The following is a 23,189-nucleotide window of genomic DNA, read 5'->3' on the forward strand; positions in this document are numbered from 1 at the left end:
TAATTATTTCCTCTTTTAATATAACTTTTTATGGAATCTTCTTTGTTCTTAAATAATTTATGAGTCAGCTTTATTGGTTTTGAATACTTTTTGTGCTCGTAAAGAATATTATAATAATAAGATATTCTTTTACTAGTTATTAATTTTTGTCTACTTTAAAAGTTACAAAATTGCACTAATTTACTCTCCGCTTATTTAGTTTTATTTATTTATTGTTGTAGTATCTGTAATTTTTGTGAACTTTTTTATTTACCTCGCAAAGAAAGTAATTCATTTGTAAATGTAATGGCAAATGCTACCGTATCATTGAATGATAAGGTAGGCATATTACTTAGATAATTTCTTACAATATCGTCGTGGATTCCATTAATAAATTGATCGCATAATTCTTCTTCGAAATTACTTGCATTTATGCATTTGTTATGTATTTTACGTAAACTGTCAGCATATTTTTCTATTGTTTCATTTTCATATTGCACTCGACACGTAAAACGGTATCTATGTAGATCATTTTCATAACAAGGAGCAAAATAACGAAGGTAATAGTCTACGATCTCGTCGTATGAAAGTTGAGAGAAGTTGACCGACACGTAAGACTCCATAACACACTTGTGGACATCACTCTTCACCATTTTATTGAAGAATTGAATCATTTTTGTATTCGGTACCCCGACAAAATCTGCTACAAACTCAAATTTATTCAACCAGTAATAAAATACAACTTCTGTATTTGGATTGTAAATGCGAATCATTTGACGAGCTGGAATTAGGTAATCAGATAAATCATTAGCTGTTGTAAATTGAATAGCCTTCGCTACCGTTTCATCGAACGATAAGTCAGGAGTTTCGTTTAAATAAGTTTTTAAATCTACGTCGCGGATTCCGTCAACAAATCTTCTGCATAATTCTTGATCTTGGTGATATGTATAAATCCAGTTATTGTATATTTTTCGTAAATTATTAGCATACTTTTCTATTGGCTCTAAAAATATTGATTTCGGCTCTTGAAACGTCTTCTGTGTAAATCACTTTCGTAGGAAGGAGCAAAATAACGTAGATAATGTTTTATTATTTCTTCGTATGAAAGTTGAGAGGAGTCGACAGAAACTAATGACTCCTCGACAAAATATGGGTATCATGATCCACCATTTTTTTAAAAAATTCAATCATTTTATCATCTGGTACCTCGATTATATCTGCTATATACTCAAATTCATTTAACCACGTATAAAACAACTTATTATCTTCTAGTGTGAAAATATTCATCATTGAAAGAGCTCGATGTCGATAATAATTAATTTCAACTTCATCGTGTAATAAATTCTGATCGCTCATTTTTTCAATAAGGAAAAGCCTTTTTATTACTTTTTGAACGTAAATAGATAATCTATTAAAGGTTTGTTGTTTCGCTTTTGCCAATAACTGTAATACACTTTTCGTAATGTAATTCAAATTAATTTTCTTTTAGTAACGCGTATACGTTTTATATTTTGTAGGATATTTTTGACTTTTTTATTGAAGTAACCGATCTAAGTGTCTTAGCAGATATTAAAAATGTTTTTAAAAAACTATTAAGTTTTTGAGAATTAAACATGCAATTTTTCAACCGATATCGTAACGGTTTAACGTATACTTAACGACTCATAATTTTATCTTTATTGCTTTTGAATAGGAGTTGTTGGAAGGGGGAGATATGTTCAGCGGGATTACATTTGTTCTTGTATAAATAATAGTATATTTAACAATAAACTCAATAACAGCTCATTTTATATTTTAAATTCGAACGTGGGAAAGATCGAAACCTATATGTTAACCTCTTAACGGTGTCATGATCTTAGAAACCTTTAAAAATTTCTGATATAGACAGTTTAAAAAATCTATTTATATAGTAGCTATTATATAGTTTCTTGATTTGTATTTATTTATCTAAGACTAGGTTTAATTTGAATATTTGCAAATGTAAGATTTAAGTAGCAATTCCTTACATATCGGTTCTTTTATAAATATTGGAAATACATTGTGTTTTTATTTAAAATAAAATATACAGTGACTTACGAAAGTATTTGAAACTTTTGCCATGAAATACTTTATTAATTATAATAAGTATATTATATAACAATTACCGACATATTATTAACATTGGATAGAGGAATGACTCTCCACATTATAAAAGTATAGTTTCAATTAAATCGTAGTATATATTAAGTAGTTATATGATTTATTTATTACAAACATAATGTTTGCTCAAGCCACAAAGTATTTGGACAGATAACTTTGAAACCTTTCATATTTACTAGGATAATAATAATATTATAATAACTTAGTAGTTATATAGCTCTTATTAAATTTTAATATTATGTCGATAAATTTTCTATAATATACTTATAATTATATATGTTATAATCCAAGTAGATAATGCCGGAATTATGAACATTGTCTTAGTATTGCCCTCAATGCCAGGCGTTTTTAGGCAATGCAGAAAACAGAAGAATTTTTACGAACTTTCCCTAGGCATTGTACATGATATTATATAGAATTATTAAATGTTATTTATTATAAATATTATATATTATAAATATTATTATTACGGTATTATATAGAATAGTAAATTCTATTTACGAAATGTTGAAAAGAATACATTATTGGGTAACAGGCATACACACACACACCCACACACATGCACAAACTCCGCCCCTACACATACATACAAAATCGAATATTCAGTGGGTTTATGTGCACAGGTTTTAAAGACTGGTCGTGTCGTTATACTATGTACTATGCCATACTATGTTGTGTGTGTGTGTGTATGTGCTTCTGTGTTTGTGTCTGTTGTCTGATAAGTCTGTTGCCAGATAAGATAACAATTCTTCTATTTTCTACGTTGCCTAAAAACATTAAGCCACAATTGACTTTTAGGCAATTTTCCGGCATTGTAGGCAATGCCTAGGAAAAGCTCACAATCCCGGCAGGTCCCACTTTCTCTATAACATATATATATATAACGTCAACGATATATATTACTAAAATACAGTCAACGGCAATGTCGCACTGAAAGCACTATTTTTCATTCGATCACTAAAGTTAAGCAGTGCTGGGCACGGTTAGTACTCGCTAAAAACAATTAATGCGCTCACGGAAATAGTAATAAAAGCTACTATACAGGACAAAGTCCTAATAAAAAGATGAAGAAAAAGAAGATATATATAAATAAAGTATCGAAGAGTTGTAATGTATATAATATAATAATGTATATGATATAATGTAATGTATATAAATAGTAAATATTTTCTATTACAAATATACAGTTAACGAGAATAAACGTATTGCTCTTATCGACTTACTATTAAAATCTTATTGTCTTCAGATAGGAGTGTGCAATGAGAGAGAAATTTATTCAAAAATTTATTTAGTCCAACATTAGATTTTAGGAAAGATAATAAAATAAAACTGGCAAGAAGCATTATTAACATTTTTCGAATATTGCAAATTCAAACGTAAACATAGTTCACAGTTATATAATCATTATGACGATTTCGTATTTCATGGATTCATATAGACTAACAACTAAAAACCAAAAATACGTCTTACGAAACGAGTCTCCTTCTCTTATGCTTTTACTGTTCTTATTTATGCGTATGCCTAAGTATTATATGTTTAATTTTTCTTTGATGAATTTCAAGTTCCTTCATGGTCCACAAGATTTTCAAATAGCCACGAGATTCAACGAAAAATTAAATAATTTTTGAGTTATTGGAAAAAGTAGAATCATAATGATAAATAAATATATTTCAATTTTTCGTTTGTTTATTTATATTATTCGAGGAATATACAATTAATTCAAGGCTAGAATTTTAAGTTTTTCTTGCCAACGTGATAGATTGAAATTAGTTATAGAATAAGTTTAAGAGGATATATTTCTCATAGCATAATTATATTACTATTTAACAAAATCTTATTCCTTGATAACAAGTCTAGAGAACCTTTTAATTGTACGTACTCAATTTGAGTTCTCACGCATATTATTTATTAAAGGTTTTGATGGTTTTTGTAAACGAATTTTCTAGCGTTCGTTGTGGTATGATATTTTTTTATTATCTTCTACGAAGGGGACGGAACCTTTATGCACAGCCGTGCACTATCTGATACTTGCGCAGCGGTGCATTTTATAAGAAGAAAATTAGGCTTACCGCTTAAACCATACTCGATCACAATCAACGATACGCAAACTCCGATCGACGGATATCTTTGAAAAAAAAATTCCAATCATTGAATAACAGATGTAAACGAATTCTTTCAATTATTGAAAGAGCTGGTTTTAGATAATGACATATGTCATTAGCTTTGTCAAATGAAATAGCCTCTGCTACCGTTTCAGCGAATGTTAAGTGAAGAGTTTTTCTGTTAAAACAATTTGACGTTCGGGCGTTACGAAAAATTTTCTTCGCTGTTTCTATAGTTTCGTTAACATGTTCAAAGCCCTTAAACCTATATTTTTGAAGTTATAATTTTTTTGACGTGTTTGGGAAAATGGTATGGGAGTAATTTTTTTCCGGGCGACATCATGTGTATAATTATGTATTTAACAATTTTTCAAAAAATTATAGTTTTTTAAAATAAATTAATTTTTTTTTATATTTTGGGCAATTTCCAAACGAAAGTATTCTTTACAAAATCTTGCTATAGCTCATAGTTTTTGAGTTACATGCATCTATTGTGCGTGAAGCCAATATCACGTAACCGGCCGTTTAGCAACACTCCGCGTGTAATACCACTGTGGTGTAACCGGACAGCATAGTGTTAAATGAGTTCTTAAATCATCGTCGCGTATTCCATTAACAAATTGTTCCCATAAGTTCCAATTTAAACACAATTTATTAATGAATTTTAAAAGTTGTCGATGTAACAGAATAATGCTACTCTGGTTGAATTTAAAGAGAAGTGCATAGAATTTGGATGTAGTCACTACAGGATCTAAGGCCGAATTGATACAGCGGCTAACAGAATTTGATTCCTCAATGTTTGATTGATTTCACAGAACAGAATATATACTTATTAATAAAAACAGAATATAGACTTATAAACGAAAACAGAGAGAAGTCAGACTTATTATTGAAATTGAATACAGACTTATTACTTAAACTGAACGCAGACCTACTATCGGAAACTGAATACAGATTTATCAAAAAATACAGATTTATTAACTAAAACATACTTACTAAATAAAACTAAGAAATACCAGATTTACAGAAAAATTATGAATGTCGTTTCCTTTCTTCTTGATCTTCTTTATAGGCTTATTTCTACTCCCACTTCTTAGACAAGTTACTTCGTTGCATATCGAATCAGTTTACAGGTTATAAAACTTTGTTCCTTATTGGATAGTTACATTGACATCTACAAGGTTCATTGGTTTAAAGAATAAACAAAGAGCTTATCTTCGGGGAGTAAAATACAGACGACTTTGGGTCGACGAATTTTTATGATTCTGTGCTTTTGGGTAGGAGAACTGATTCTTTGTCGAACATTTATATTTATCAAGAACGATAATCGTTATATTTTATATTTATCAAAACGATTTATCAAGACGAAATCTCCAGGATGTTTATTCATGGTTAGGTTAAGGTTATGTAAGATATACTTTATTTATATTTAATAATTATATTTGATTTATTTAATATTAATGTTTAGTTTGATATAATGAGATGAGATATAAAAAAATATTAAGTATCTATACTCGTCTAAATTAATAATTAATCAACTCGTTGGATTATTTGTTACTTTAAACGTTGTAATTAACGAAGATATCGTTGTACTTAATTCTTCGTTGTCGTCGTCTTTCGTCTTTTTTCACACGCAAACACCCCTCGTACTAAAAATGCAAATCAATTGGTCTTTTTTGTCGCCTACATATATTCATCACCCCCTTCATCGTGTCTCATCATTTCCTTGCATTCTTTTCCGAAACTTCCCGATCAATCCCGATCATAAAAATTCTAGATTCTTCCTGCACCTCCGTATCGGGAATGTTCGAGAGATTTCGGTGTGACCACCCAAAAGGGATAAATCCAAGCAATGTCATCTTACAAATAAAACATGTATTCCCGTCTAGAGAAACGTTCTCTTTCATCCAACAATAAACTCTCACACAATCATACCCATATTATCTCACACATACGACAAATAAAGAATAACATTTTCTTAGTGGTACTTATAAGGAGATCGTTTATCCATATTTCCAGAAATATCAATGCACTCATTACTTTAAATTTTCTCTCACCCTGACAGAATAGAATAAACATAATATACTAAAGACCTTGTCCCATCGAACAAAAGAAAACAGTCGTATAGAAAAGAATTATTGTTGAAGAGATATCTTTCAAAAAAAAAAGATATCACGTGCCATCTGTGAAAGAAAAAATTCACGTAATTTATATCGATAATGAAAAATTTTACCGTATTGATCTATTGTCGATTAGGTACTAAATTCAATTTGAATACTTTGATAGCATTCATTGTCAATTGTTTTAAAGATGCCTACCCACGACGTTTCTTTTCTTTACAATTCTTCTGTGCTTCTTCTGTTCTTCTGTACGATACGACACAAGGTTCTTAGTATATATTGGTGTTATTCTATTCATTATTTTAAAAATATTAACAAGAGACATTCACACAAATGGAAAAATAGAATTTAATGTTCGATTTATTTAATATATAAATCAATACATCGTGTTTTACTAACGTTGTCAACAAGAAAGGCGAGCTATCATACGTGTAACGACAAGCTTGTGTGCATGTATAAGCATTAGCAACAATTTAAATTTGTAAGTAAGTTGCAACACAACATTCATATATTTAATTTTCTTATATTATACTAATGCAATTTTACTTTTTACTTTTTTTAGGTTTCCGAGCATTGATAGAATACAGAATGAATACATAAACCTAACCTTATAATTATATTTACTTTTTTCTTCTTCATATTCGTCGTGGTAAGTTTATCTTCTAAAATTGTTCTAATACAATTAAAATACAGGTAAAATACAAAGACATTATTTTACCTAGTGAATACACCGAAAGTGGTTATCACAGAGTATGTTACAAGGTATTTACAGGTCTTATGAAAAAATATTTCACCTCTCAACCATTAAGTGCTGAAAAACAAAAAGGAAAAAAACAAAGGAGTTGTGTAATTACAAGCAACTCATCTTCAACCTTGTCGTCGATACGAGATTTGAGTTCCGAACTACCCACAATCTTCGTCAACAGAATCTTCATCTCAACTAATTTTACTATCCCAGTCCACAGAAACACAACCTTCGACATCTGAAAATGAATCTGATTTACAGCTTGTACCCTCAGAATCTCCCACGACATCTCAGCCAGCTCCAATTTGTGAATCAATAGGTCTACAATCTGCAACTCTTCAAGATATTTCTGACGTTTTTGAACCAGAAGTTAGTGATAATAATTTTGTAACTCAAGATGTTAATATTTCGACTAATAATATTGCTGGTAAAAATGATAACGAAGTTGTTTGTATATTTTGTAATAAAAAGAAGAAAAAAGTGCGATAAACAATAAAATTTGATTTAATTTAATTCATTGGCTTTACAATTTTGATAGAATTGAAAATATAAACTTCGTAAAAATGAAAAATAATATAAATAAAATTATTAGAGTCTCGATATGATTGAAGTTGTATTAGAACAATTTTACTGAGTACTGTTTTAAATATTTGTTATTCAAACTGTAAAAATTTATTTAATGAAATTTCTTGACTAAGAAAAAAATAAGCTGCACAATTTGAACTTGATAACAGTGGATGCGCAGTGAAGGGCCGCAATAGACCAAGCGCTCTGTCTCACTCGCACTAGTTACTGTATACGTTCCTTGCTCCCCGAACTACTGCTCACTTTGAATGGGTCTAGCAAGATGATAGAACCGTCTAAACTGTCCGGCTATTATGTAAACATAGATTAATAGGCCCCCAAAAAATTATATATAAAATTGAGATTTATAATATAACGTAAGTATAATTATAAATTATAATAGTTTAAGGGTGTCCGGCAGAGGGTTGCAACCATACTAACTGTCTGGCAATGAGCAACGCGAGTTTTGATATTATTATGAATCAAATATAAAAAAATTCAGTTTTATTTTATGATAAATTTGAGATGGAATTTTATACACCTTTGTTACCTGTTACCTGCCAAAGCCACCGCTGCCTCAGCTTCATGGGTGGGGATCATTTTACATGTATTAGGGACACACATAGAAAAATTTTCAGCTTTTATGAAAATCCGAAGGTCTGGCACTCACGGGCTCTTGGACTAGAACGTTCTCGATAATGTGAAATACCGGAAAAGCCTTTGTGCGTGGTTAGGAATGATCGGGAAGTTTCCAGGGGAATGACGAGAAACAACGGGAGACGATGGAGGGGATGTAGGGTATAAGTAGGCGACGGAAAGGACTGGTACTACTATAAAAATATTTTATGTAATTGTTTAAATTAATGTACATTTGTTTTAACGCTCCTGTATAGTGGTGACTCCGTATGATAAAATTTTCATCTAAAAGAATATCACATCGAAATTATTTAATATTCAAAGTACGTTAATAGGTAATGTAATATTTCAACCAGCATATATGTGTTTAAACAAACTGAAATATAAGAAGAGTGTATTAAGGTATTAAAATAATTGCTTATTAATCAATAGAAGTGTCTATTGTTGCTTACAAGTTCAGAGTATACGATCTATGTACCGACCTCTTTGAAATTCGCCGTTAAACTGAGTACTTGTCCTCTATAAAATTACTTTTATTAAAAGTTCTTTATGTGCCCTTCTAAACATTGCGCATGCGTATAAAGGGAATAATGAACTTAATAAATAAAATTCAAGATTATAACGTTCTGATTTCAGCATTTTTATCATTTTTATATAATTATTTTAAAGTTTCTTCGAGGGTAAAATTATCTTGTAATGTAAATAAAGTGCATTAAAATAATTGTTAATTAAACGAAGGAAATGTGTATTGTGGTTTAAAAGCACATAATATATGTCCGATGAACCGTTCTCCTCGAAATTTACCTTCAAACTGGCACGTTGTCATCTATGAAAGTACTTTTATTCAATGTTGTTTATATGACTTTTCATAAAAGTAAATTCTATTTATTACGAATAATACTTTTTGTTATACTTATATGGCCTTCGGAAAGTCAGATAAACAATATTGAATAAAAGAACTTTCATAAAGAATAACGTACCTGTTGCGTATCCTACGCAAACGAGTGAGTAAGTCGAGCGTCGGGACGTGTCGAGACGTGTTGGGACGTGCCGAAGCGCGACGACACCCGCGATAGAGAAGCATCGTAATTCAGCGGTAAAACCAAGGAACGCCAAGATCCCTTTGTAAGGGCTCCTTCGTTCTTCTAGCGCGCGTTCTCCCATCACATCTATTAGGCCTATCATATGCATCGACAGCTACGGTATTTATTTTGTCAGCAATTAGTCCGTGCATTGCATCGCCTTTTCCTATAAAGCCTGCGATTTTCTCAATCTTCGTTCTATTTTACCGTGAGACCTGCCAGAGATTACATTAAAAAGAACTCTTGCGCAACGATTACATCATCGAAATACTACTAGCGACAAAGGAAAAAGGCAGTCTTACACGTAGTCAGAATTTATTCCGCTTTTTGCATACGCATCTCTTCTTTGCCGATAGGCAAACTAGCTGCAAGGCATTCGTCGTCGTTGTAAGGATTCATCGTGTATATAATTCAACTAGAAATTTTTTGTCGCAAAGCTTTTCCCTGACGAGCAAAATAAAGTGTTCTCTTTAGTACTGGCTGGGCTCAAAAATATAACTAATTTATTTATACTATTCTTATTCCCAACAAATATACAACTCTCGATATTCACACGTGACGGCATTTTCTAATGATAATAAAAAACACTGAAGTCGTTAAAAACACGTCAGTCGTTCAACTGTACCAGTTTAACCGTGGATTTCGAAGAGGACGGTACTTAGATCATATACTTCGAGCTTTTAGACAACAATCGAAGTTTCTTTGGATTGATTAACAATTATTTTAATACTCTAAAGCACTCTACTTATATTACAGGAAAATTTTTTCCTCGAAGTTATCACTGCGCAGGATCATTAAAATAATTATATAAAAAAGAAAAAAAATACTAAAATTAGAACGTTATAATCTTAAATTTTATTTATTAGGTGCATTATTCCTTTGATACACATGTGCAATGTTAGGAAAGTGATATAAACCACCTTACTAAATGTACTTTTATAGAGGATATCATGCTAGTCTAACGAGGAATTTTGAAGAGAACGGTGAACCGAACGTATACACATACATAGTATTTACATACATAATTATTTAAAGTATATCGGATACAGTATTGTTCTTTATTAATATTTTTGATTGTTTAAATATCCTAACCTAGTTATTCATTTAAATTCGAAATTATTTTATATTCAAAGTTTATTAATGAGTATGGATTAAACAAATGTACTATTGTTTAAACATTAGTTGAGTATACTCCACGTACATTACATCGTGTTTAAACAATTCAAATATAATTAATTAAAGCTTACTTGTACGGAGTAGAAAACTTCAATGATAACTTGTCTCGATCTATCCAAATCTAATTGTAAACTATAAAACGCGAGTACTGCTGCGTTAAATTCAATCTAAATTTATTTACACGTTTAACTATTACTCATTTTTTTCGGTCATTTTAATACATTGTTCTTTTTAAATAATCAAATAAAATGTTTAAATTGTAGATCAACTAATTTGCTAACAGAAAAAATGTCTTTGGTGAGAATTCCTATCATATTTGTATTCATAAATCGCAGTTATAGCTTTCGTTAGAAAATACACTTGTTTCTGGTATAAAAGAAAGAGGTGAATTGACACAACGAATATGAAGAAGATAAAAAATGAAACATAATTATAAGATTAGGTTTTCTATTAATGCTGTATTTCCCCAATGCTCGGAAACCTAAAAAAGTAAAAAGTAACATTGCATTAGTATAATATAAAGATTTTCTTTATAAATAAATATATAGATTTTCTTTATAAATAAATATAAAGATTTTCTTTATAAATATATGAATGTTGAGTTGCAAATTACCAGAAAATACAAATTGTTGTTAATGTTTTATACACGACCATAAGCTTGTCGTCACACGTATAATAATTCATCTTTTTTCTTGACAACGTTAGTCAAATACGATGTTGATCATGTGATCAACATATCATTTATAATCATCAGTCAAATTAATTAATCAAATACGAATTTAATATAGAAGTTAATGACCGAGTTTGACAGTCTTCAATAGAGAAGCTAATATTTCTAAAAAAAATTATTAATTTTTTTAAATACTTGGAATATTGATATTGTTATTATTTATAATAATTACGAAGATTTATTTCTGAGCTGTGTTTTCCGCAAATGCAGCCGTAGTTATCTTATCAGATGTGGGTAATTAATACTGCCGGGTAAATTGCGTGTAATAGTGGCCCTAGTACAATGGGTTGTGGGACACCGAAAAAGATTGGTAGGGATGTGGTTAATTGGTTTAGGTACCTGAGTAAAGAGTTTTATGTCACCATAGTGAGATTAAAGGATCATGTAGAAAGAACAAAGCAGCGTTTTTATGAATTTATAGAATAGTCCAGTTTTTTATACTTTATCGAATGCTTGTCTAAGGTCCAGAAATTCTTCTGAACAGAATTTATTTTGTGCAAGATTTTATGATATATGAAGAGTTACATGATAAATTTGCTGAATTGTGGAATATTACTTCTGAGACTCTCACTGATTCTCAGGGATTGCTGGGGTATTTAGTGCTTCTTAAGAGACAATTAATTAGCATTTTTTCAATGATTTTAGATAATGTTGATAAAAGACTAATTAGAAAAAATGACGTACTATCATGTGCTAACTCATAAACAATCTTTATGTAAAAATCATGAGTAAATTGTATATTTTTATAGTAAAAAATTTAAATAAATAACAATAATGTTTCTAATAACAGTTATCACCTACTTTTTCGTCTCATTGATAAAAATATTTATTGTAAAAAAAAAATTTTTATACCTTAAGTATTGTGGGATCTGGGCTTTTATTATTAATGAAATGAAAGTTCCCAACTGTTAACGAACAAATGTGAAACGATTATTATTAATTAATTATAACTACTGACTTATGTTTCGCTTTTCTTTTTTTCTCACAATCTCACAATACTACTCGATACTACAAACTACTCGCTGTACTCACTCGACAAGAACGTTTGATTCTTTCTCTCTAGTTAGTTTTTTAAAAGGATAACTGAAGAACAAAAATAGGAATACTGATTATATTTTAAAAGTTTCGTTAAATAAAGAACCTATTGTAATGAAAATTTAATATAGTCTTAAAAATATAAAATAATGTATTAGTATTGCTAATACAGTAAGATGAGTTGGCTTTTTGACTACTAAACGCAAACTGCTTTACTGTGAGAAAGTCCATCATTATTCGATATTTACATTATTGACCCGATTTTCCACTCTAGCTAGTATTCAATACTCTCACACTTTATATCCCACTCTTACTAACGATTTGTCTTACTCGTAACCAAACACATACAGACATATCATATAAATTGTATTTTAATTAAGTAAAGATTTTATTTATATAAATATATCTTTCTAAATAACTATTAACACTTTCTGTTTATATATTTTATTTTTACAAAAGTTGACTATTCATAAAAAATTATAATGTCTTACAAATAAATACAAAAGAATAGTAGTCTAAATAAATAGTCTAAATAGTATAAATAGTCCAAAAAGAAATATTTAAAATTTTTTGATAACGTGTTGGGATATTGTTTAAGGATACAAACAGCTTTTTTGGTCAATTTATATTTTATTCACCTTTGTTAATGTAATGTTTAAAAGCGGAACTGCTTTTTTCTTGAATAATTCATAGAGTAATTTTATTTATGTTGAATATTTTGTGTTCCTAGAAGATCTTATATTAATGTGATATTTTTGATTAGGTAATTATTTTTATGAATAGTAGAAAACAAAAAATTGCCCAAAATTTCACTTATAAAGGTTAACTTATACTTTTTTGTTTGTCTATTTTTTAATATCTTCAGTATTTTAAGCATTCTTATGCATTTCGCATGAAAAATAATTCTTTTGAATATTCAATTGCAATTCCTACCATTACAGCGAATGATAAGTCAGGATATTTATCTATATAAGTTTTTATATTCTTGTCGTAGATTCCACTACGGAATTGGTAGCATAATGTTCTAAATGAGCGATTTTCATACTTACAATAAGAATGTATTTTCCACAAACAATTAGCAAAACGTCTTATTGTTTCATTTTCATATTGTTTACGACACATGAAACGTTGTCTGTGTGCATGCAATTCATTTTGATCAATTGATTCAGTTGTATCATATAAACAACGAAGGTAATAGTTTACAAAATGTATGTATGGAAGCTCAGACAAGTTGACACTAGGGTCACATTCTTGGACTTTAACATGAACATCATTATGCACCATGTTTTTGAAGAATTTCAGTGCTTCATTGTCTGGTAAGGTTAGAAGCATTGCTATAAATTCAAATTTATTGAACCACTCATAAAAAGTACCTTCCGTTATTTGATTGTAAGTTCTCGTCAATGAAACAGCTGGTTTTAGATAAGTAATTATATTTTTAAAGCTTCTTAATGCATCTGCGAATTCTACAATTTCTTTGAATGAAAAACCATGAAGACTTCTTAAAATAGTTCTTATTTCTTTGTCATTGATTCCATTAAGAAATTGTTCGAATAATATTTCATTTAGTCGACTTGTATTTGAGCACTTTTCGGATAATTTTAGTAAACTATTAGCATAATCTTTCATCGTTTCATATTGATATTGTTTACGACAAAGAAGACGGGTTTTATGTAAATCACTATCATCTGAAGGAGCAAAATACTTAAGGAAAAAGTTTCTTGTCTCCTCATATGAAAGTTCAGGCCGTGTAGAAAAAGGATAGGCCGATCTTATGCTTAAATGGGCATAGTTGTCGATCATATTATTGAAAATATCCTTCATTCTATCGTCCGGTACTTTGATTATATTTGCTACATATTCAAATTTATTTAACCACTCTTGAAAATTGCCTGTATTTTTTGAGTTGTAAATTTGAATCATTGAAAGAGCTGGATTTATATAACGAGCGAGATCAATATCTTTTGAAAATTTATAGGACGCTGATTTACGTAATCTTATGTCAGGGATTTCTACTAAATATTTTGTTATTTTCAATTCTTTAAAATGATGATAGTATTTTTTAGCTATATGTATTTCGAGAAGATTTCCATAAACACCATTATGGTACAAATTTTGTAAATAGGTAGCATATTTTTCTATCGCTTCTCGCTCGCAATAGTTTCGATCTCGGAAAGTTTTTCTATTTGAAAGAATTTCAGAATAATAATTAAAGTAACAAATGTAATGATTTTTTATCTCTTCGTAAGACAGTTCGGTGAAGTCGATAGCTGGGTATTTATTCTTGACACGCTCGTGGATATTTTTATGCACCATTTCAATGAATAATTTAGTCATTTCATCGTCTGGTACCTTAGTTATATTAGCTATATACTCAAATTTATTCAACCACCACCAAAAAATCTTTTTTTCATTTTCTTCGTTATAATAAATCATTCGAGGAAAATCATTTAGATAAGAAATTACTTCTGCATTGTCGCGTAAAAAATCATCGGCGTCCATTTTTTTTTTTTTAACTGGAAACGCTTTGTATTTTTTATTTTACGTATATCGATAATATTATAAATATTAATTTTTTGATTTTTTTGTTTTCACCAATAACCTTGATAATACACTTTCCATAAAATAATTCGAAACACTTTCCTTTTAAGAACACGTGTACGTTTTGTATTTTCTGTTACTTTTTTCTTTACGTTTACGTATAAGTAAAGGATTTTTGTGTTTTAATTTATATTAAAGATTATTCTTAGAAACCATAAAGTTTACGTGTGTAAACTTACGAAAACTATACTAATATTAGAACAGTTTAACGTATATGCTTAACGACTAATCGAATTAAATCTTATTACTTTTAGATAAAAGTTGAGAGGGAAATTTATTCGGCGTCCTACATTAGTCATTGGTAAAGATAATAATATATCTACCGATTATCAAAATAAACAGTTACTGCTATTCTATAAATTTCAACGGGGATAAGAGAAAACAGGTACATTATCCTCTACTTTGAACGATGTTTTGAATGTACATATTAATTTAAATTTATATTATTGACACATAAATATTCTCATAATATTTTGATTAGAGTTAAATAATGACTAGCTCTATTTTATTTTTTACACATAAAAGTTATAATTTAAGCCTCCTAAAATAACACTTATAATTATTCCTTTCATGAATGTTTAATTCCTTCTCTTTAGTTAATTTTTTGAAAATATATGCGACAAACAAAATATGGAAATTCTGATAATGTTTGTGATAGTTTCGTTAAATAAAGGAACCTATTGTAACGAAAAGTTAATATAGTCTTAAAAATATAAAATAATGTATTAGAGTATTGCTAATACAGTAAGACGAGTTGGCTTTTTGACTACTAAACGCAAAATGCTTTATTGTGAGAAAGTCTATCATTATTCGAAATTTTCATTATTGAGCCGGTTTATTGAGCATCTGGCTTGCATTTAGTATTAAAAATCTTTGTCTCACACATACTAACGACTTGTCTTACTCGTCGTCAAACACATAAAAACATATCATATAAATTGTATTTTAATTAAGTAAAAATTTTAAATATATATATATATATCTTTCTAAATGTTTATTATTACTTCCAGATTATTTATTTTATATTTACAAAAGTTTAATTTCAAGAACAAATTTTTATGACTTATATATAAATATATTTCTATAATTTTGTAAAATCTATAAAGAAACATTTAAAATTTTTCGATAACCTGCTTGAATGTTTTTTAACGATAAAAACAGCTTTTTTGCTCCAATTAAAAAATTTTACACCTTTGTTATTGTAATGTTTAAAAGCGGAATAGATTTTTTTTGAATATTTCATAGAGTTATTTTAATAATGTGGAATATTTTGTGTTCCTGGAAGATCTTATATTAATGTGATATTTTTCGATGTGGTACATATTTTTATGAATTGTAAGAGACAAAAAATTGCCCAGAATTTCGGTTAACTTGTAATTTTTTATGTGTCTATTGTTTTTGTATTTGTAGTCTTTCAAGCTTATTTATTCATTTTCCATAAAAAATAATTCATTTGAGTATGAAATTGCTATTCCTACCATTACATCGAATGATAAGTCAGGATATTTATCTATATAAGTTTTTATATTCTTGTCGTAGATTCCACTACGGAATTGGTAGCGTAATCTTTCATCTAAGTGATCTCGATACTTACAATCAGAAATTATTACCAACAAACTATTAGCAAAACGTCCGACTGTTTCATTTTCATATTGTTTACGACACATGAAACGTTGTCTGTGTGCATGCAATTCATTTTGATCATTTGATTCAGTTTTTTTATATAAACGACGAAGGTAATAGCTTACAAACTGTATGTATGGAAGCTTAGACAAGTTGACACTAGGGTCACGTTCTCGGACTTTAACATGAACATCATTATGCACCATGTTTTTGAAGAATTTAAGTGCTTTATTGTCTGGTAAGGTTAGAAGCATTGCTATATATTCAAATGTATTGAACCACTCATAAAAAGTACCTTCCGTTATTTTATTGTAAGTTCTCATCAATGAAACAGCTGGTTTTAGACAAGTAATTTTATTTTTAAATTTACTTAATGCATCTGCGAATTCTAAAATTTCTTGGTATGAAAAACCATGAAGACTTCTTAAAATAGTTCTTATTTCTTTGTCATAGATTCCATTAAGAAATTGTTCGAATAATATTTCATTTAGTGGACTTGTGTTTGAGCACTTTACGGATAAGTTTAGTAAACTATTAGCATAACCTTTATTTGTTTCTTGTTGATATTGTTTACGACAAAGAAAACGGATTTTATGTAAATCACTATCATCTGAAGGAGCAAAATACTTAAGGAAAAAGTTAATTGTCTCCTCATATGAAAGTTCAGATAAATTAAAAAAAGGATAGGCCGTTTTTATGCTTAAATGGACATCATTGTCGACCATATTATTGAAAAAATCCTTCATTCTATCATCTGGTATTTTGATTATATTTGCTACATATTCAAATTTATTCAACCACTCTTGAAAATTGCCTGTATTTTTTGAGTTGTAAATTTGAATCATTGAAAGAGCTGGATTTATATAACGAGCAAGTTCAATATTTTTTGCAAACTTCATGCCCGCTTTGTAACGTAACGAAACGGCAGGAATTTCTTCTAAATATTTTGTTAATTTTATGTCGTAGAATTTATGAACGTATTGTCTAGTTATATTATGTTCTAGTTTATTTCTGTAACGACAATTATAGTACATATTTTGTAAATAGGTAGCATATTTTTCTATCACTTCTAGCTCGTAATAGTTTCGATCTCGGAAAGTTTTTCTATTTGAAAGAATTTCAGAAGAATAATTAAAGTAACAAATGTAATGATTTTTTATCTCTTCGTAAGACAGTTCGGTGAAGTCGATAGCTGGGTATTTATTCTTGACACGCTCGTGAATATTTTCATGCACCATTTCAATGAATAATTTAGCCATTTCATCGTCTGGTACCTTAGTTATATTAGCTATATACTCAAATTTATTCAACCACCACCAAAAAATCTTTTTTTCATTTTCTTCGTTATAATTAATCATTCGAAGAAATTCATTTAAATAAGAAACTAAATTACTATCTTCGCACAAATGATGCTCGATGTTCATTTTATTTTTTTTAAAGCAGATAACGCTTAGTATTTTTTATTACACGTATATCGATAGTAATATAATTATATTTTATTTTATTTATTTTTGCTATCACCAATAACCTTGATAATACACTTTCCAAAAAATAATTCGAAACACTTTTCTTTTAAGAACACGTGTACCTTTTGTATTTTCTGTTACTTTTTTCTTTACGCTTACGTATAAGTAAAGGATTTTTGTGTTTTAATTTATTTTAAAGATTATTCTTAGAAACCATAAAGTTTACGTTTATAAGCTTCCGAAAATTATACTAATATTAGAACAGTTTAACGTATATGCTTAACGAATGATAGATTTAAATCTTATTGTTTTTAGATAAATGTGGGGAGGGGAATTTTTTCGGCGTCCTACATTAGTCATTGGTAAAGATAATAATATATCTACCGATTATAAAAATAAACAGTTACTGCTATTCTATAAATTCCAACGGGGATAAGAGAAAACAGGTACATTATCCACTACTTCGAACGATGTTTTGAATGTACATATTAATTTAAATTTATAATATTGACACATAAATATTCTCATAATATTTTGATTAGAGTTAAATAATGACTAGCTTCATTTAAATTTTTTACACATAAAAATTATAATTTAAGCCTCTTAAAATAACACTTATAATTATTCCTCTCATGAATGTTTAATTCCTTCTCTTTAGTTAATTTTTTGAAAATATATGCGACGAACAAAATATGGAAATTCTGATAATGTTTGTGATAGTTTCGTTCAATAAAGGAACCTATTTTAACGAAAATTTAATATATTCTTAAAAATATAAAATAATGTATTAGAGTGTTACTAATACAGTAGGACGTATTGGCTTTTTGACTACTAAACGCAAACTGCTTTATTGTGAGAAAGTCTATCATTATTCGATATTTTCATTATTGAGCCGGTTTATTGAGTACTCTGGCTTGCATTCAGTATTTAAAATCATTGTCTCACACATACTAACGATTTGTCTTACTCGTCGTCAAACACATAAAAACATATCATATAAATTGTATTTTAATTAAGTAAAAATTTTAATTGTATATATATATATCTTTCTACATATTTATTATCACTTTCTGTTTATTTATTTTATATTTACAAAAGTTTAATGTCAAGAACAAATTTTTATGACTTACATATAAATATATTTCGATAATTTTGTAAAATCTAAAAAGAAACATTTAAAATTTTTCGATAACCTGCTCGAATGTTGTCTAACGATAAAAACAGCTTTTTTGCTCCGTTTAATAATATTTACACCTTTGTTATTGTAATGTTTAAAAGCGGAATAGATTTTTTCTTGAATATTTCATAGAGTTATTTTATTAATGTGAAATATTTTGTGTTCCTAGAAGATCTTATATTAATGTGATATTTTTCGATGAGGTACATATTTTTATGAATTGTAGGAGACAAAAAATTTCCCAGAATTTAGGTTAATGACTTTTAACTAAGTCAGGAATTTACATATTATTTTAAATTTATAATATTGACACATATAAATATTCTTATAATAGTTTGATAACTATTAAATAATGACCAGCTCTGTTTTGACATTTTACACTTAAAAATTATAATTTAGGCCTCCTACATCATAACTTATAATGACCCTCGACACGAATGTATCAATTCCTTCTCTCTAGTTAGATTTCCGGAAAGATATTTGGCGAACAAGACATAGAAACTTCCGATAATTTTGATGGTAGATTCATTGTTGATAAAAAATGTTATTTTTTTCACAGAAATGCAATATATTTTGATAACTAAAATACAAAAATAATACTAATACAATAAGACGAGTTCGCTGTTTGACTATTAGACGCTAACTGCCATTTTAGAATTTTTCTTCTTTATACACCGTTTATGTTTCGCTGAAAAAAAGTCTATCGTTATTCGATGTTTACGTTATTGAGCTGGTTTTCTTCTCTAACTTTCATTTAATACTCTCACACTCTATGTCCCACACATACTAACGATTCACCGTACTCGTCTCATCTCATATCGCATAAATTTCATAAATAAATTATCTGACAATTTAGTAAAAAATTCAAATAAGTAACAATTATAACTTTTTATTTTCATCTCATTTTTACAAAAGTTTAGCGTTCATAACAAACTTTTATGTTTGAAATATGAATAATACATTTCGTTAATTTTGTAAAAAATCCTAAAGGAGACATTTAGAATTTCTTTAAAACTTGCAGGAATATTGTTTAAGGATAGAAACACAACTTGTCGACTAATTATTTCCTCTTTTAATATAACTTTTTATGGAAACTTCTTTGTTCTTAAATAATTTATGAGTCAGCTTTATTGGTTTTGAATACTTTTTGTGCTCGTAAAGAATATTATAATTATAAGATATTCTTTTATTAGTTATTAATTTTTGTCTACTTTAAAAGTTACAAAATTGCACTAATTTACTCTCCGCTTATTTAGTTTAATTTATTTATTGTTGTAGTATCTGTAATTTTTGTGAACTTTTTTATTTACCTCGCAAAGAAAGTAATTCATTTGTAAATGTAATGGCAAATGCTACCGTATCATTGAATGATAAGGTAGGCATATTACTTAGATAATTTCTTACAATATCGTCGTGGATTCCATTAATAAATTGATCGCATAATTCTTCTTCGAAATTACTTGCATTTATGCATTTGTTATGTATTTTACGTAAACTGTCAGCATATTTTTCTATTGTTTCATTTTCATATTGCACTCGACACGTAAAACGGTATCTATGTAGATCATTTTCATAACAAGGAGCAAAATAACGAAGGTAATAGTCTACGATCTCGTCGTATGAAAGTTGAGAGAAGTTGACCGACACGTAAGACTCCATAACACACTTGTGGACATCACTCTTCACCATTTTATTGAAGAATTGAATCATTTTTGTATTCGGTACCCCGACAAAATCTGCTACAAACTCAAATTTATTCAACCAGTAATAAAATACAACTTCTGTATTTGGATTGTAAATGCGAATCATTTGACGAGCTGGAATTAGGTAATCAGATAAATCATTAGCTGTTGTAAATTGAATAGCCTTCGCTACCGTTTCATCGAACGATAAGTCAGGAGTTTCGTTTAAATAAGTTTTTAAATCTACGTCGCGGATTCCGTCAACAAATCTTCTGCATAATTCTTGATCTTGGTGATATGTATAATTACAGTTATTGTATATTTTTCGTAAACTATTAGCATATTTTTCTATAGGCTCTTGTAAATATTGATTTCGACACTTATAACGTCTTCTATGTACATTACTTTCGTAAGAAGGAGCAAAATAACGAAGATAATGGTCTATTAATTCTTCGTACGAAAGTGTAGAAAAGTTGACAGAATGGTTAGCCCTCTTGACACTCTTATGGACATCATCATCCACCATTTTATTAAAGAATCTAACCATTTTTACATCTGGTATTCCAAGAATATCTGCTATATGCTCAAATTTATTTAACCATTTATAAAACGCAGGTTTATATTTTGGATTGTAAACATGAATCATAGCACAAGCTTTATTTAGATAATGAGTTACATCATTAACTCTTGCATATTCAATGGCCTTTGCTACCGTTTCATCAAATGATAAGTTAGAAAAATTGTTTAAATAAGTTCTTATTTCATCGTCGCGGATTCCATTAAGAAATTGTCCGCCTAATTCTTCTTCCTGAGATGTACCATCGCACTTATTATATATTTTTCGTAAATTATTAGCATACTTTTCTATTGGCTCTAATAAATATTGATTTCGGCTCTTGAAACGTCTTCTGTGTAAATCACTTTCGTAGGAAGGAGCAAAATAACGTAGATAATGTTTTATTATTTCTTCGTATGGAAGTTGAGAGAAGTCGACAGAAAGTAATGATTCCTCGACAAATATATAGGTATCATGATCCACCATTTTTTTGAAAAATTCAATCATTTTATTATCTGGTACCTCGATTATATCTGCTATATACTCAAATTCATTTAACCACGTATAAAACAACTTATTATCTTCTAGTGTGAAAATATTCATCATTGAAAGAGCTCGATGTCGATAATAATTAATTTCAACTTCATCGTGTAATAAATTCTGATCGCTCATTGTTTTCAATAAGGAAAAGCCTTTTTATTACTTTTTGAACGTAAATAGATAATCTATTAAAGGTTTGTTGTTTCGCTTTTGCCAATAACTGTAATACACTTTTCGTAATGTAATTCAAATTAATTTTCTTTTAGTAACGCGTATACGTTTTATATTTTGTAGGATATTTTTGACTTTTTTATTGAAGTAACCGATCTTAGTGTCTTAGCGGATATTAAAAATGTTTTTAAAAAACTATTAAGTTTTTAAGAATTAAACATGCAATTTTTCAACCGATATCGTAACGGTTTAACGTATACTTAACGACTCACAATTTTATCTTTATTGCTTTTGAATAGGAGTTGTTGGAAGGGGGGATATGTTCAGCGGGATTACATTTGTCCTTGTATAAATAATAGTATATTTAACAATAAACTCAATTAACAGCTCATTTTATATTTTAAATTCGAACGTGGGAAAGATCGAAACCTATATGTTAACCTCTTAACGGTGTCATGATCTTAGAAACCTTAAAAATTTTGATATGGACAGTTTAAAAAATCAATTTATATAGTAGCTATTATATAGTTTCTTGATTTGTATTTATTTATTTAAGACTAGGTTTAATTTGAATATTTGCAATTGTAAGATCTAAGTAACAATTCCTTACATATCGGTTCTTTTATAAATATTGGAAATACATTGTGTTTTTATTTAAAATAAAATATACAGTGACTTACGAAAGTATTTGAAACTTTTGCCATGAAATACTTTATTAATTATAATAAGTATATTATAACAATTACCGACATATTATTAACATTGGATAGAGGAATGACTCTCCAAATTATAAAAGTATAGTTTCAATTAAATCGTATATATTAAGTAGTTATGATTTATTTATTACAAACATAATGTTTGCTCAAGCCACAAAAGTATTTGGACAGATAACTTTGAAACCTTCAATATATTTACTAGGATAATAATAATATTATAATAATTTAGTAGTTATATAGCTCTTATTAAATTTTAATATTATGTCGATAAATGTTCTATAATATACTTATAATTATATATGTTATAGTCCAAGTAGATAATGCCGGAATTATGAACATTGTCTTGGTA

This window comes from Polistes fuscatus, unplaced genomic scaffold (genome assembly GCF_010416935.1).
Source record: "Polistes fuscatus isolate 324 unplaced genomic scaffold, CU_Pfus_HIC Scaffold12, whole genome shotgun sequence".
Taxonomy (NCBI): Eukaryota; Metazoa; Arthropoda; class Insecta; order Hymenoptera; family Vespidae; genus Polistes; species Polistes fuscatus.